This window comes from Physcomitrium patens, chromosome 1 (genome assembly GCF_059467195.1).
Source record: "Physcomitrium patens ecotype Gransden chromosome 1, ASM5946719v1, whole genome shotgun sequence".
Classification (NCBI taxonomy): domain Eukaryota; kingdom Viridiplantae; phylum Streptophyta; class Bryopsida; order Funariales; family Funariaceae; genus Physcomitrium; species Physcomitrium patens.
Genome location: NC_143410.1, coordinates 8,337,769 through 8,354,103, shown reverse-complemented (window position 1 = coordinate 8,354,103; position 16,335 = coordinate 8,337,769).

Sequence of the window (16,335 nt, the reverse complement as noted above, 5' to 3'; positions counted from 1 at the left end):
CATGCGTCGATTCAACAAACACCATTCTTTTCCAACTATGGGTATCATCCGAAGCTTGATTTATTGAGTCCGTCAACAAATAACAATCCAGCAACTGAAGGATTTGCGAAGCAACTATCAGAGCTTCAAACTATATTGAAGCTTCAATTACAATCCGCTTAAGAATCCTATAAGACGTCTGCAGATAGATTTCGAAATCTAGCACCTACTTTCAAAGTTGGAGACAAAACCTGGCTTCTTCGACGAAATATCAAGACCAAGCAACTATATGATAAGTTGGACTATCGAAGATTGGGACCATTTATCATCCAGAAGCAAATTAATCCAGTGGCATATCGGCTGGAGTTACCGGTTTCTATGAAGGTATATCCAGTCTTTCATGTTTCTCTGTTGGAACCTTATCGAGAGTCATCTTTTCCTGGAAGAGTGCAATGTCCGCCACCTAGTATTAAAATTGAGAACCACGAAGAATACGAGGTTGAAAAGGTATTGGATTCACGGCGAAGGTGGGGAAAGTTAGAATATCTTGTTCATTGGTGTGGCTATGACATTAATGAGCGAACGTGGGAGCCAGCTGAAAATCTTGCGAATGCGCCACAAAAGGTATAGGAGTTTCATCAACGACATCCCGATAAACCTAAATCAATTCAATGATAGCTTCTTTCTGAAGCTTATAATCCCAACAATATAAGAAAAGGGGAGAGTACCAGCAAAATTCATAGTTGATGTAGTTATTTTCTCCAAGTTAGATCATAGTTTGGTCTTTTGATATGGATAGCCAAGAGATAGATATTATGCCAGTCAGAGTATCGCAACCGAGTAGCTCACGAAGGCAATCCCGAGATGAAGAACTACATGTACCACGACGACGACGACGGAGGATACCGAGTAATCGATCACTGGTGATCGTATTTGAAATCGAGCCTGCTTACGATGGTCAACCAGAAGGCGTGTTTGCAGGAAAATTTCACAATGAGGACACGGAAGTTCATGCTTGGTCAGAAGTCGAAGGCATGGGCCACTACCGTTGGCTTCAAGGGTCGATGAACCACTTGCCTTGTGAACAACAGTTGGAGTTCATAGCAGAAGTTATGCGACAGATCTTCATTTTCTTGCGTTGGTACTGATCAACAACATTGCTTCTCAGAGACCTCGAAGCTAAAGGAGGGGGTGATGTTAGGGACATATTCCTTAGAACTTTCTAGAGAGAAGTTTCTAGAACCTTTTAGAAAACAAGCCTCTGGAACCTTCTAGAAGAGAAGCCTCTGGAACCTTTTAGAGAGAAGTTTCTAGAAGCTTCTAGAAAGGAAGTCTCTAGAATCTTCTAGAAGAGAAGTTTCTAGAAGCTTCTAAAATGGAATCCTGTGGAACTTTTTAGAAGCTTCCTAGTTAATAGAAGTAGCTCGAGAAGTTTCTAGAACCTTCTAGAAAGGAAGCCTCTAGAACCTTCTAAAAGCTTCCTAGTTAATAGAAGTAGCTCGAGAAGCTTCCTAAGTAGGAGTATATATAGGGATCGAGGCTGAAGAGTTCTTCAGTCTCGACAACACATCTCTTGGAGTTCTAGCTCACCTTTCTGGTGTTGTTCTTGTATTCATCTGTTTAATCTAGTTCTGCCACTTCTTCTTGAACTTCTTGTTAGATTTCAAGTCTGTATTTTGTGTCCGTGATACTTAAATCCAGATCTAGGAGCACCAAAAATTGATGTATCAATCCATGGCATTTTAATTCCAGGAGTACAAGTCGATGGTGGCTCCAATGTGAATTTAATGAATGCAGATACAATGGAGGATTTGGATCTAAAGCAATTGCTACCTAGGACATTGGTCTTGCGAATGGTAGATCATAGTCGGGTAAAGTCAATGGAAATCTTACGTAATATTGCCACTGTAATCGTGGGATTGATATACAAAATTGATTATATTGTATTTCAATTACAGAGTTCTACGCTATCGTATCCCATTTTATTGAGCAGACCTTGGCTTTATTAAGCCAAAGCTAAGAACGATTGGAGCCGAGGCACAATGACAATTGAAAAAGGCCGGAACCAGATTGTTCTACAGATGTACCTGGTACAATATCATGGAGAATCTCAATTGCTAGGATCAGAATTTACATTGGACAATGGGAGTCAATTGATTGAGGTAGATGACGATGCTATAGTTCATCACAATTTGAGGTAGGACAAAACACTTCAACAGCAAAGACAGGAGTCTACCAATGTGGAAGTCCCGACGAATATTTAATACATCAGGAAAATACGACTAACTCAGATCATGCTATTGCTGAATGGATGAACAATTCCACAGTCAATAGGGTCAATACATTGGAACTAGATTTGGGTGGTTCTCATATGTTGGATAATATAAGATATTCAGATCAGGAGAAGATAATTAAATCAGAGGTTGTTGAAGACCCTGTATATCAATCTATTAACCTGGGCACCAACGAAACACCACAGCTAATTAAAATATATGCTGATATTATCGGTACAAAATTAGATGCTTGAAAATAATTTTTTGTCCGTAAAAAATCTACCTTTCCGTGGTCGTATGCGGATTTGAAAGGAATTCTGATTGACGTGTGTGAGCACTAGATTATTCTGGAGGAGGGTGTTACGCCAGTTTGTCAAAGACAAGACCGCCTTAGACTAAAATATTCCCTTTTAGTGAAAGGAGAATTGGATAAACTTCTCGACATGGATTTTATTTATCCTGTTCCGCATAGTGCATGGGTGTCATTAATTGTGATGGTACGAAAGAAGAATGGAAAAATCCAAATTTGTTAGGATTTCTGAAAACTTAATGCAGCCATCAAGAAAGATTACTTCTCATTATCTTTCACGGACAGTATGAGTAACATGTTGTCATTATCACCAAGTAATAAATGAATAGGAGTGGGGCAGCAATTAAAGTCATTCTGTGGTATTGTTTTGGATTGGCTGGAGTGCCATTTTCTTGTATTTCTTGTGTTTTCAAGAGTAGTAGTTCCAAATAAAAGTTAACAGTGAGGAGCCAGTCATAAGAAAGAGAACGCATGGTGGAGACCCACAGGCAAGAACTATTCCGGGCTTGCAGTAATTCAATTTTGGAACTGAAAAAAAGCAAAAGGTTAGATGGTAATGGAATGAGAAAAGGCCAAGTTATTGGTGCAAGAGAAATTGGTATTGAGTGATCAATACAAATGTGAAACGGAGCAGTGTCGTATTCACATAAATGTCCAACAATCACAACCTCTCGTACTCCAAATACGGACTTCATACCCGATAATGTAAGATGAACATCTCCAAGCCGAGTTAAAATCTTTTCACAATCTTGTATATGATCAACAACATATTTGCGACACCCCCTTGTATCTAAAGTTTCATCCTTGTCTCCTTCTTTGCACCCTTTTATAGGAACATCATCCAGAAAAGGCATAGTCTTTTCCGGAATAAAATCTCTCAATACCTTATTCATCCCATTCATCATATGTGCAACTGAGTTGGTCGCGCCTTAAGGAAGAGTGCACATTCTAACCAATCCAAGTAGTGTCCTCATTGTTATCATATCTCTTCTTCCTTCGACAAGTTGAAATTGATCATAACCTGAATACAAGTCATCCATTGAATAGATCGCCCTTCCAGCAAACGCCTCAGCAAATTCATCCACAATAAGTCCAATTCCTGCATTCCTGATAGTTATTCCATTCACCAGTTGCATATCTTGAATAAACCGTAGTGACCCATTCTTCTTAGGTACCGTAAACCATCGACTAGAATACGGCACAAACGAGGGTTCCAATATTTTCATCTTTATCTTTTTTTTAAATAGCTCAACCAATTTAGGTAAATGTGCCCTCGGTACTGGAATCGGTCTTAGATTCCAAGGTACATGCGGTACAATGAAGATAACCATAGGTGTTATAATATTTGGATCTACATACCCAATTTCATGAGATTCGAAAGCAAACCCTCTACCTTGTTTAGCCAACATCTTTTTGAAGCAAGTAATTTCCTCTGGCAATAAAGAACCATCAGAACCAATCTTCAATTCTTCAAAAGTCTCTTTAGTAAACAGATGTCCAATACTCATTGGATCTCTTAAACTTGCTTCTTTTGATGCTTCTCCCATTTGTTCTTTAGAATCTTCTGGTAATGGTCCGGCAACAGGCTTTACCTTCTTATCTGCCATTTTATATCTCGTCTCTACAGTGACTTCTGGTGCTTAAAAAGATTCAAGTATGGTATAAACCTCTCTTGAATGAATCTCAACAATCTTATCATTATCCCCTAACCCAATAGATGTAATGAATTTCAATGAATCTTCCAGTCCATTTTCTTCATAAACACCTAAAATCCTCTCATCATCTTGCAATGTACCTATCTTGCGTAACTGTCCTTCAATATCATATAATCTTTTTCTTTCTTTTCTTTTAAAATCATCAACTTTCTTATACATAATATTTCCATTCTCCAATATACCAATAAAACTCGCATCAAAGACACCTTCATCTCGAGAGAGTACCTCCTCTTTTGTACCTCCATAATCTCGCTTTACAGTGGTACCTCTCCAAAATCCTTAAATCCTTCAACAATCTTTGGCAATGGTTTCTCCCTCAACCTATCTCGATTCCGTTCATGGTTAGGAGGTACTGTTAGAAATTATACAGCTTTCCTCCCATCCTCGCTACGTATCCTTGCATAAGCAGAACCATCGTCAAGTACTTTTGTTTCCATCCGTGTTGCCGTAATATAAGATTGTCCTAAAATCAACGGATAAGACGTTGTATCTTGAACAAAGAAATGTTGCTCCATCGCAACATCCTCAATCCAAATTTTGACATCTAGACAAGCTCCATATAATTCGCCCCGTGTGTTATTAGCTGCTCGAATTGCCCATCCATGTTCCATATCAATTGGCCATTTTTGCTTCTTATAAAGATCTTTAGACATGAGATTTATTTCAGAACCATAGTCGACTAAAGCAACTATTGGTTCTTCTATATCTCCTACTTTCAGCAATACCTCAATAGTTGACCTTGCCCAATGCTTTCGAGTATAATGGCTCAAAGTTTCCATTTTCTTGTCACTAGAATCTTTGAAATGTACTCGTTGATTATACCCATTCTTTTCATTTGTTGGTTTCTTGTAACCAATATCAACCTCTTCTTCATCTCTATATATTCTTGCATCAATAGCATGACTCATTCCAGTTTCGTCCATTAATTGCCTCTTTCGCTTAATACTGTCCATGATAACATCATGAAACTCCTTCTTTGTAATTTTCAAGACTTCTTTCAATGTGAATTCCACCTTAGCGTTTAATATACGTTCTTCCAACACCCCTTTCAAATTTGTTGCCGCTTCAATGTCAGAAAGTAGCTTATAAGCAATTGATTTGCCCTTATCTTTTGTCTCCGTTGTTTTTTCTCCCAATGATGCTGAGGTATCCTTTATAGGCAATTCTTGTGAAGCTGCCTCCCGAGCCTTGTCTCCTCGAGTTTGTCTCTTAGAAGAATTTCCTTCTCTAGTATCATCAAAATTTTCTCGTCTCTTTTCTTCCATCAAAGCTTCATGTTGGCTCTTAACAATATATGCATGAACTGAAAGAGACTCAACAGGATCCTCCCAACTTGTTCTACCTCGTATTATAGCTGCAGTCCTCAATAATGCTTCTCGAGGTAATTTCTCTTCTTGCATTGTAGAAACGGCAGAAGCCCAAAACTCACTCGTTTCCGTACTTTCACGAATTTCATCATCTACTCTAGCACCATAACTTGCACTTTCTTGTGCTACTGTTTCATGCTCTTTTAGGTTATCTTGAACCAATGCTCTCATTCCTCCCTTGCTAAAATTGGTTTGAAGAAGATCATCCCTATCTTTCAATGCTATCTTCCCATCTTTCCAGCAAATAATTCCCTGTCGTATCATATTATTAAATTCATTGCAATCTTTTCTAGTTTGTGAAGCATCATCACACCAAATGCATCTTTGTACATATCCTTGTTTTGAAACATTCTTCGAATTATTTATAGAAGTATTCTCTTCAAGTCTTGCCAATTTGATTTGAAGTTCTCGCATTCCTCGTATAATTTCTTCCATCTCCATATCTGCTTTCTTTGATAAGGATGTCGAAGGTTGAACTGTAGGCATTGTTGGTGGTGTTGTACGTACTGGAGCTTTGGGTGCTTGTACTGTTTTCGGAATATTGCTCCTATCCTTCCTCCTTTCTTTTTTTGTAAGCAACCCCACTGCATCTTCAACGTTCTTCCACTTCATTGTCAATCCTTCATCTTCTTCTTTGTCTTCAAGAAGGAGTTCTAATTTCCCTTGCAATTCTCCATCAGCAGCTTGAAGAAATAGATCAACTTTGTTCATTTCCAATGTCAATTTTTCTACCTTCGACAATTGAGAGTACTGCCTCTCAAATTCCCTTAGTAGCTTTGTTGCTTGCAAATTCTTATTGGGCCGTTCAATCCATACCAAAAACACCTTCTTAGTAACGCGATCAGCATCTTTCAAGAAATATTCGTCTTTCAATGCATGTGAAAAAAACTCCCATGAATTCCCATAACGATCCGTAATCGATGTAATCAAGTCTCTTATCTCCGGTATCGTGGCAAGTCCAAATAATTCAACCATTTTATTCTCAAAAACCCGATTTAATTCTATTTCACGAACATAACATCTTAAATACCTTGAAATATTCCTCCCATCAAATTGATCAATTTTATTGACCACTGCTTGCAATGCTTTGGTTGCCAAAGCTTCCTTTCGATCATTGCTTTGCTGTTGCTGCATTGATAATGAGAAGGCTTGAAACATACTTGCAATAGACGGATCCATGTGCATACCTTGTCCTTTAGAAGAATCCCCACCAGAAACTCCTCCCAAAAATCCTTCAAATTTTTTATTTTCGTTTTCCATAAAATAAAGATAAAATCAACCGAAATCTAATACCTTCCACCTCAAGCTTTCACGTCAGGTTCACCACTTTTGTCATATTACGTGCTTTCCTGCTCGAGAATGCGCCAGGCGTCTGGCTATAGAAGGTAGTATGGAGATTCGCCAATATTCAAGCAGTTTATTGGGTTTTGACTGTTGGAATACAAACAACTACCAGAATACACTGTAAATCTATATGGATGCCCTTCGACTACTTGTCGAAGTCCTTTTTGCCCCATTCGGTAGGTCTCTAGACGTTACAGAGAACCCCGAACAACCCAAACTGCTAATCTTCGATACCGCTTTATACTCACGATCTTGTATCCACTGACTGTCTTGTTAGACTAATCCAATAAATTTCATTCACTCCGCATACTCAATCCTATAGACACCCTTTTAATTCTTCAATCACAGACGTAACCGGATTTCACAAAACAGTCAAGAGTAATCAAACCCACTTCATTAAAAATCCCGATTCACATTACAACACTGACTTCAGCATCGACTGCCTCAGTCTTCCCAAAACACTATGAAGAAAAAAACCCAATTCTCTGTCTTCTTTCCCCGCCCGAAGCATGAAGCTAGCTCTCTCGATCCTTCAAATAAAAACCCCCCCAAAAACTTATTCTCTCTCCTAACCTTATCCTCTGAATTTCTTCAATCTACCGTCTTGGATCCGGAAATTGCTCCCACCGTCAGAGCTTGGATCCAAAATTGGCTCTCGCCGTCAGAGCTTTCTCCTCCGTTTTTACCTTTAAGAGATCCTTTTACCGAAAACAACGTTCCATGAAATGGCACAGAGAACAAGACAGCCTGAAACAGAATCGAAACCCCGTAATCGGGACCACATTGAGTCGCTCGACCAATTCAGGTCTCATATTGGCTAAGAGTCCAGTAGTAAGACCCGGATGTCCCCGTAATTGGATCAAATTGGTCCTTCGCTTCAGATTGGTTGAGACCCGTAGTAAGACCTGGATTTTCCCGTAATTAGACTGTATTGGGTTGCCCGACCAATTCAGGTCTCATATTGGGTAAGAAGACCTGGATTGGATTCTTGAAATTGGATCCAATTGGCTCTTCGAACCAGGCTCACTTGTCGTGTGAATTGGTCCTTTCTCTTCGTGCTGACTCCCGTTATTGGAATTGAATGGAGCATTTCAATATGCCCCGGCTGACTGTAATGGGGTGACTGAACCTGGCCACTCAGTATTTGCACTGGAGTTGGTCGTTCCTCCCAATATTCGAGGTAACTGAACATTAATAAAAGTCCCCTTTCTTTATATTTTCACGGTTTACTCGTATTACAACACGACAACGGTTAAGGGCTGAAATTGAAGCCTTGAACGTCGAGGTGACAAGATTGGCAGAGGATTTAGTTAATATTAGTCAAGCATAAGTATTGACGTTGCAAGTTCCCGAAGTTCCAGAAGAGAGGAGTCACTTTCAGTACCAGTTGGAATTGAGAGATGCCTAGATAATGAAATTGGAAGCTCAAGTCCGTGAACTGGGCAAGTACAATAAAAACCTTTCAGCTCAGTTGAGGCAGGAGGCGATGGAAGGATTAGAGGAGGACAAAGATTTTTAGTTGGAACCGGAATCAGTGGAACCAATAACAGATACTGTGGCAATTGATTAATTAGATAAGCCAGAGGAACTAGCAATTTTTGTAGAGTTTTGTTAGATAATTTTTAGATAAGTATCAATTGAGTATTTGTGAGGACGCTGCACAGATAGGAGTAGGACTATGTAGAATAGATATAAGTTCATTTTTGAAAGATATTCGTAAAATATATTAATAGTCCATATAATAGGAAATTCAGGAGGACGGATGAGTGATTTAGTTATTAAAAGCGGTTAATTACATGATTACGATTAAAATCTCGTTAATCAGGGGATAGTATATAGCAGTTGTAGAAGTTAATTAAGGTGCCATCGCTGTGATAGTGTGAGCCAGGGTAAACTTGGTGCTACCTCTTTCCTTTTGTTTGTTATTTTCTTGGAATAAGAGGATTGAGAGTTTCTGAATATTGTGAAGTGAATTATGGAATGGAAATGTGATTGGTATTATTTGAAAAGAAGAAAGATTGAATGCTGAAATCTGATTGTAGTTCAATAGAGAGAATGAGTTTGTATTTGTTTGAAATATTGTAATGTGAATGGTAGTTCTGTGTGAAGAATTCTAGTGATTGGAACGAGGATAATTATGTACTGAAAGCTGTGAGGGCGCAGTATCAGAGTTGGAGATTATGAGGGTGAATATATTGGTGGAAATAGCAGTTATTGGTATGTTTGAATTGCTATAAGGAAGAGATCGATAAGGTGAAGGAGGAGATTATAGTTTCCTTGTGTGTTCAGATATTGGAAATAGAGACGATACATTCAGGAGGTAATTGATTGTGTGACCTTAACTTGAATACTTAAGCAACTACTCATTCCCCGTGTTCAAATCTCCCTATATGGGTTTATGCTGAGAGGTTTCTTCCAAAATAAGTAAAACGAGCAATCACAGTACGTGTCAAATTTCTTATTCTAGAAGAAAAAAAATGACGTATGGAGGAAGGTCTATACTTATATTGCGGTGAAGAAGGCCACAAAGTTGGAAACTGCCCCAAGAAGCAAAATCGATGTACTGTCAAGACCAGGGGCACGTTTGTTCAGGAAAACGAGGACGGCCAGTCACAATAGGAACCGTGCCGCTGGACAGTGAAATTTCGCAACAACCAGGTTCCTTTCTTTCTGCTCAAGCTGCCCTTTGTTTTACAATCTTTTTATTTATTGGCCCTCAAAAACTGAGAACCTCAACATTATTAGATTCAGGAGCATCTGCTTGTTTTTTAGACAAAGAATTTGCGAAGCGTCATAAGATCCCTTTAGTACAAAAATCCAAACCTGTTCATGTTGAGGTCATAGATGGGCAACCTTTATTGTCTGGTAGTGTCACCTATGAATCAGAATCTATAGAAGTGACGTTTAAGGGCCATAGTATTCATATTATTTTTAATATTATTAGAACTCCATCAAATCCTATTATTCTTGATCTTTCTTGGTTGAAAAAGCATAACCCATCTATAGATTGGAGGTTGCGAAAGATGACCTTTCCCACAAAACCACCCAAGAGCAAGCCTAGTAAAAAATCCCGAATAGAGAAATCTTTATTCATTGAAGCAAGAATATTTGTAAGATCGTCCAAGGAAGGTACACCGTTTGTCATTTATGCGGCTCCAACTATAGGGGAGAAGATCTCGACAGCAAGTATATCAGAGCAATATAAGGATTTTAAAGACATGTTTCAAAAGAAGAATGCAGACATGCTACGAGAACATCGACCATATGATTACGCCATAGACTTACAAGAAGGAGCACAATAGCCTTTTGGCCCAATCTACAATCTATCGCAGATGGAGTTGGCGGAGTTGTGGAAGTACATCAACGAGAATCTAGCCAAGAACTTCATCTATCATTCAAAATCGTCAACTGGGGCACCCATTTTATTTGTGAAGAAGAAAGACGGCTCGTTGCGGATGTGCGTGGACTATCGAGGCCTCAATAAGGTAACTAAGAAGAATCATTACCCGTTACTCTTGATTTCTGGTCTCTTAGAACAACTTGGATGTGCAAGGATCTTTACAAAAATTGATCTAAGAGGAGCTTACAATCTCGTATAAATTAAGGAAGGAGACGAGTGGAAGACAGCGTTTTGTACAAGGTATGGCCATTTTGAGTATAATGTCATGCCCTTTGGTCTTACCAATGCTCCAGCACTCTTCCAACATATGATGAATGATATTTTTTGGGAGTTCCTTGACGATTTTGTTGTCATCTACTTGGATGATATTTTGATATTTTCCAAAAACAAGGAAGAGCATAAAAAGCACGTTCGTTTGGTCTTGGAGAAACTATGCAAGTGAGGACTATATGCCAAGTTGGAAAAGTGTTTATTTTACTAAATGGAGATAGAGTTTTTGGAGTTCGTTGCGACTACGGAAGGCTTGAAGATGGATCCCAAGAAGATGGAAGCAATTGTGTCCTGGGAGGTTCCGAAGATGATTAGAGATGTACAATACTTTCTTGATTTTGCTAACTTTTATCGGATCTTCATCAAGAATTACTCTCAAGTTGCTACTCCTCTCATTCGGTTGAGATGCAAGGATAAGCTGGAATGGAGACCTCTAGCGGAGAAGGCATTTCAAACCTTGAAGTCGGCATTTATTACAGCTCCAATCTTGGTACATCCAGACTTTACAAAGGCCTTCTATTTAGAAACTGATACTTTTGATTTTGCTTTGGAAGTTGTACTTTCATAAATGAAAGAAGACAAAAAGCTCCATATGGTTGCGTTCTATTCTTGAAGGTTCTCTACTATTGAAATCAATTATGAGATCCACAATAAGGAACTTCTTGCTATAATGGATTCTTTCCAAGAATGGCGTCACTTTCTTGAAGGAGCTGCACACTCAGTGACTGTATACACGGATGACAAGAATTTGGAGTATTTCATGTCGGCTCGAGTTCTAAATCGACGTCAAGCTTGGTGGAGTATATCACTATCTAGGTTTGATTTTCTTATTACTTATCGACCGGGAAAGCAGCAAGGACTATGTGATGCCTTATCAAGGAGATCGTATCTTGTACCAAAGGCTGGAGGAGTAGCGTTTGATCAACAATATATGACGTTGTTGAAGCCGAAGTAATTTCGGCTTTGTGCTACTATTGTGCCAATTGATGCTGATCTCCTGAACCAAGTACATGTCGTGACCATTAAAGATTTAGTAGCCATTGATATCAAGCAACATACCAATGACGACAAGTTCAAGGTGGAGGGAGATCTTTTATACTTTGAGGAGCGGTTGTATATTCCAAAAAGACCAGTACGACTTCGAGTTCTTCAATCTCGCCATGATTTTCAAAGTGCGAGATATTTTGGATTCAACAAGATCCTGGAGCTTATTTCTCGAGATTTTTGGTGGCCCCAAATTTTGAAGGATGTGAAAGATTTTGTCCTCTCCTACGACATCTGTTTAAGATCCAAGAATCCTCGACATCACCCTTATGGACTTCCACAGCTATTGCCAATTCCATGTCGACCATGGTCTTCAGTTTCCATGGACTTCATCACGGACCTGCCATCATCGAACTCATTTGACAGCATCTTTGTCGTGGTAGATCGGCTTACAAAGATGGCATAATTTGTTCCTTGCAAGAAGATATTGTCTAGTGAAGTCACATCAAGGTTCTTTTTTGATAATGTAAATCGATATCATGGACTATCAGATGATATTGTATCAAATTGAGGAACCTAGTTCGTGTCAAAGTTTTGGAGATCTCTCTTTGAGATACTGAAGGTGGATATCAAGCTTTTTTCGGCTTTTCATTCTCAAACTGACGGCCAAACAAAATGGGTGAACTAAGTCTTGGAATAATACTTACAATGCAGTATCAACTATCAGCAAGACGATTGGACCACATATCTGTTACTAGTCAAGTTTACATATAACAACACCCTCCATGCGTCGGCTCAATACACACCATTCTTTTTCATCTATGGATATCATCCAAAGCTTGATTTATTGAGTCCGTCAAGAAATAACAATCCAGTAGCTGAAGGATTTGCGAAGCAACTATCAAAGCTTCAAACTACGTTGAGGCTTCAATTACAATCTGCTCAAGAATCCTACAAGACGTCCGCAAATAGATTTCGGAATTAAGCACCTACTTTCAAAATTAGAGATAAAGCGGGGCTTCTTCGACGGAATATCAAGAACAAGTGACCATGTGATAACTTGGATTATCAAAGACTGGGACTTTTTATCATCCAAAAGTAAATCAATCCAGTGGCATACCATCTGGAATTATCGGCTTTTATGAAGGTACATGTAGTCTTTCATGTTTCTCTGTTGGAATCTTATTGATAGTCGTCTTTTCTTGGAAGAGTGCAATGTTTGCTACCTACTATTGAAATCAAGAACCATGAAGAATACAAGGTCGAAAAGGTACTGGATTCACGACGAAGGTGGGGCAAGTTGGAGTATCTTGTTCATTGGTGCGGCTACGACATTAATGAGCGAACGTTGTCGTATTACGTGCTTTCCTGCTCGAGAACGCGCCGAACGTGTGGCTGTAGAAGGTAGTATGGAGATTCGCCGATAGTCAAGCAGTCTATCAGTTTTTGACTGCTGGAATATAAACGACTGCAACAATGTACCGTAAATCTATACGGGTGCTCTTCGACTGCTTGTCGAAGTCCTTTTTGCCCCAGCCGGTAGGTCTCTAGACGTTACAGAGAACCCCGTACAACCCAAACTGTTAACCTTCAATACTGCTTTGTACTTACGATCTTGTATCCACTGACTGTCTTGTTAGATTAACCCAATAAATTTCATTCACTCCGCATACTCAATCCTATAGACACCCTTTTAATCCTTCAATCACAGACGTAACTCGATTTCACAAAACAGTCAAGAGTATTCAAATCCACTTCATTTAAAAATTCCGATTCACCATTACAACACTGACTTCAGCAGCGATTGCCTCAGTCTTCCCAAAACTCTACGAAGAAGAAAAATCCAAATTCTATGTCTTTCCTTCCCCGACCCAAAGCATGAAGCTCCTCTCTCTAATTCCCTTGATCTTCAAAAAACCTCCAATAAAAAAAACCCGAACTGGTAACCTTGCAGAAGCTTGAAAAATCCTTCCCCCCCGATTTCTCCTCAAAAAAAAAACCCCCCCCAAAACTATATCCCACCTAACCTTATCCTCTGAATTTCTTCAATCTTCCGTCTTAGATCCGGAATTGGCTCCCACCTCAAGCTTGGATCCAAAATTGGCTCTCGCCGTCAAGCTTTCTCCTCCGTTTTTGCCTTTAAGAAATCCATTTACCGAAAACAACGTTCCCTGAGACGGCACAGAGAACAGGACAGCCTGAAACAGAATCGAACCCCGTAATCGGGACCACATTGAGTCGCCCGACCAATTCAGGTCCTATATTGGAAAAGATGCCCGTAGTAACCTGGATGTTCCCGTAATTGGGTCAAATTGGTCCTCGCGTCAGATTGGCTAAGACCCGTAGTAAGACCTGGATTTCCCGTAACTGGGTCAAATTGGTCCTCGCGTCAGATTGGCTAAGACCCGTAGTAAGACCTGGATTTCTCGTAACTAGACTGCATTGGGTTGCCCCACCAATACAGGTTTCATATTGGGTAAGAGGACCCGGATTGGATTATCGAAATTGGATCCAATTGGCTCCTCGAACCCGACGTGTGAATTGGTCCTTCTCTTCCTGCTGACTCCCGTTATTGGAATCGAACGGGGCATTCCAGTATGCCCCGGCTGACTGTAACGGAGTCACTGAACCTGACCACTCAGTATTTGTACTGGAGTTGGTCGATGCTCCCAATATTCGAGGTAACTGAATATTAATAAAATTCCCCTTTCTTTTTATTTTCACTGTATACTCGTGTTACAACACGACATCCACCCCCACTGAACCTGTGCATCCTCCGGTATGCACCAATTTACCCAATTGCTGTTTGATTCAGAATATATCCCCTACGTCTTTGTCCAGTTCGTCTTCGTCACCTTCATTATCCATATCACTTTCATCTTCTTGCTGCGGAATCTCTGTACCTTCATTAAGGTCTTCCATATTCATCTCTGCGTGTCTTCGTTTAAATATTTTTACTCTCTTCCCTGCAATTGGTATTTTCAATTTTGTACCATCTAACTCCCGTAATGAATAAGTCGCATTATCATGAACAGTTGTTACAACATATGGTCCAAACCAACATTTTGAAAATTTCCGCAAAGTACTATGTTGATTATCCAGACTATTGTCATAAACAAGTACCCAGTCACCTTCCTCGATTGCTTTTGGTCTCAATCGATGTTGCTTATCGAATCGTGCCTTGTTTTGTAACCTTGCTCTTTTTAACCTTTCCAATGCTATCTGGACATCTTCCGTTCTTTGCTCCAATTGTCGAATCCTAATAGCCAGAAGTTCTTCTCTTGTCAATCCATCTTCCCATGGTAGCATACTCCAAGTAAGTACCTTTTCTTCAATCGGCATAATTGGTTTTTGACCTGTCATAAGTTCTACTGGCATATATCCTGTCACCGAACTATGTGTTGTTCGATCAGCCCATAATGCAAATGACAAAAGCCGTGGCCACTCTTTAACCTTCCCATTACAAGCTTTAACCAATGCTTTCACAATCGGCGGGTGACCGCGTTCGCTTTTCGCATTCCCTTCTGGATTATAAGCAGTAGTCAGTGATAGTTTAAGTCCACATTTTTCAAAGAACTTACGAGCTTCTTGTGCATTTAATTCTCCACGATCTGCAGTGATTTTTCCTACGCACCCGTAACGGCAAATGACATCTTCAAGCAAAAACCTACAAATCTCCTCTGTAGATTTTGTCCTCAATGCTCTTCCTTCTACTTGATTTGATAAATCTTCACGAGCTAAAACCAAATATCTCATCTGCCATAACCCAACCGGCATAATAACCAAATCAACAACCCATTTAAAATGAATAGCCAGAGGATACGTAGGATGAAGACCATCTCGATGTAAAAATCCATATGCTTTTTTTCTTATTTGTTTGAATTTTTCTGTAGACCAATTCCCCTGCTTAGACAAGGTATTCAAATAATGACCAATATCCAATAATTCTCCTTCATAAGATTCTTCAAGAAATAGCTTGTCTTCTCTGTTGAGATTTGATATTGAATAGAATTTCAATCCGACATCATCAATGTCTTCAACCATTTCGTCCTCCCTCTCGTATCTTGCTCGAGATAGCATGTCTGCTACTAAATTGCCCTTTCCAGTGATATGCTTAAATTCTGGATTTAGTGACTTAATATAAGCAATCCATCTCAACATTGCAATATCTGGTGTTGAACAGTTAATAATCATTCCAAGCAATGGCAAGCAATCTGTTTCAATTACTACTACTGCCCCAATCAAATAGTCCTTTTCAGCATTCGTAGCCGAAACGACTCCCCAAAGTTCTCTTTTGACTTGCGAATATGCATGCTGACGAATACTTAAAACTTTAGCCCCAAATCGAACTGCAAATCTACTCCCATTCGAATCAACTTGACGCACCGCCCATCCAACGGCAATTGGACTAGCGTCTACAGTAAGAATCACTGGTCTATTGCACTTATAATCAACCTTCCTCAATATTGGAGGTGACATCAATAATTTCTTCAATCTTTGCATTGCTTGAATATGCCTTTCTTTCCATTCAAATCGATAACCCTTGCGTAACAGTTCATATAATGGATCCGCTATGTGAGCAAAATGAGGGATCCAGATTCGATAAAATACACATGCACCCAAAAACCTTCGAATCTCTGTTAAAGAACCACAATCCTCTTTCATCCTTCCAATTGCATCAACTTTAGTCGGA